At 51.4% G+C, this 2,082-nt stretch overlaps 1 pseudogene; it reads right to left on the bottom strand.

Annotated features, from left to right (window-relative positions):
* Nucleotides 1-768: 768 nt before the first annotated feature.
* Nucleotides 769-855, bottom strand: LOC136307042 (small nucleolar RNA U3; annotated as a pseudogene).
* Nucleotides 856-2,082: the final 1,227 nt, after the last annotated feature.

The raw sequence follows: 2,082 nt of genomic DNA, 5'->3' as shown, positions 1-2,082 counted from the left end.
TGGCAGAGGCTGGCCTGGGTCAGGAAACACATGGCCAACGCAAGGTGTGGAGAACCTAATAGAAGCGCTGGAGAGAGTGTAGGAAAACCACAAGGGCCAGCGCAGCGACCGAGGCTGGTCACAGAGGGCTCCGGGCACTCAGGACAGGGAGCGTGTGGAGAAAGTTGATGAGACCGGTGTGAGGACTGCTAGCCACAGGGACCTGCTGGCCAAGAGCCCCGGAGAAGTAAACGCTCCAGCCTCAGTCTCCTCCCTCCCATCTCCTGCTGGGGCACCCATGGCCAAACCAATAGGAAGGCAGAGGGCCAAGGGGCTTATTGGGTCCAATCAGACAGGTCTGTGTTCTGGTGCAGAGAGCAAGATGGCCCCTTGTGGCCTTGGCTGCAAACTGAAGGCAGACTGGCGTGAGCACGGCTGTGCACCTGCCTGGTTTGGGGCGGGACCTCACCTCCAGGGTCTGGGAGGCCATCTAATCAAACCGCTTCCCACTGGACAGGGCCTGGCCGCCCAGGCCCTCTCTGAAACGTCAGGGGTAGTGTACTCCACCTTCCCAGACTCCAGGAGCAGCCAGGGCTCATTCCCACGGACCATCAGCCGTTCAGGTGTGGAGTAATTCAGATGGGAGTTTATCTGAAATTTATCTTCACTGTATTTATACAGAAAGTCCTTAAAGAGCCAGTTGATAGTATAAATAAGAATAATTATAATATTTCAGGAGAGAAGGTTTATCATACCAAAAGAGGGGAAAAAAGCATCCCCACAGAACACATTTCTGGGAAATTAAGAGAATGAGAAACTGTTCTTTTTTTGATAATAATCACAAACTATAGAAATGATCCCTGAAAGTATAGTCTTTGATAATAATCACACAGATATAATTTCATATGATCCTGAAGGTGATTCAGGGATGAGACCAATATTACCTGGTCCTGTCTGGTCAGTGTCCCAATCAGGTGATACCTAGACTTGGTGAACAGAGATTTGAATCTCTCTAAGGTCAAGGGCAAACTCTTTCCAAGCAGACACAGCTCAGGGCAGCAGAGGGAAAGCGTGGTGAGTCCTTGTAGTCCACAAGTCTGGGGTGGAATCTGTGTATCTTGGGTCCCATGACCGTGCCAAACTTTTATTCCTCTATCTTGAAATGGGTAATGCAATACCCACCTTGTGGGCTTTCTCTAAGGCTCACCAAGATCCTATGGGGCTGGCCTTATCACTCAGTAGGTCTTAATTTCCTAACTCCCATCCCCTACTGGCCCTTGAAGGGGCACTGGATGCTCCCCAAGGACCCACCCAGGCTCCACCTCCTTTATGTCTGCCTGGGCCCTGCCTCAGGGAGGCTGAGCAGGAGATGCTGGCCTAGAGGCATGAGGCAGGGAGGCCGCCCACCCCTGTTATCTGGCTTAGGCTGACCCAGCTCTTCCTAGGCCTTGAACCTTTTTTCTGTCACAGCAGATTCTGTCTTTCTAACTCTCGTGGGTTGGGCGTCATTTGAATCTCAGCTCTGCCATTTGCCTACTAAGAAACAAGTTTCTTAACCTCTCCTAGACTCTGGACCAGTGAGATGGCCCAACCTGTTTGCCATCAAACAGGTGTCAGGCCCCTGGCACAGCCCTTGGTCATTATGGTAACTGGGAGCATTTGTCATTGTTTGTGTAGTGTGTTCAGACACTTCTGAATTAATCAGGAATCTGGCTTTGCCTTATGGGGTTTTCTTGTGACGGGAAGTTGCAGACTGTTGGTAGAACCTGCTGATTTTGGGGAGAGGTGATGGTGGTGCAGGTGAGATGGTGGCTGTGACATGGTCACGGTGGCCTAGAAGGGTCTGGGCCTGTTATACCCCAAACCTGCTTCCAGGCAGGGCTGCCAGGCTCTCCGGAGAAGGAGCATTCTGAGGTCCTGCTCCCATACCCTTTGTTTCCAAGATGTGAGTGTGGGCCCCAGAGCACCTGTCCTGGCCAAAGGAGCATGGACGTTGTGACCTCTCTGCAGAAGAGGTGAATAATGAAGCTCAACACTTGCCCAAGACTCCGTTGAACAGGCGTCCATCATCTTAATGGTTTCTTGTAGATGTCTGGCTCATCT

Source organism: Saccopteryx bilineata, chromosome 5 (genome assembly GCF_036850765.1).
Source record: "Saccopteryx bilineata isolate mSacBil1 chromosome 5, mSacBil1_pri_phased_curated, whole genome shotgun sequence".
Classification (NCBI taxonomy): domain Eukaryota; kingdom Metazoa; phylum Chordata; class Mammalia; order Chiroptera; family Emballonuridae; genus Saccopteryx; species Saccopteryx bilineata.
The sequence above is the reverse complement of the archived record's forward strand: the minus strand, read 5'-3'. Positions and strand labels throughout refer to the sequence as shown.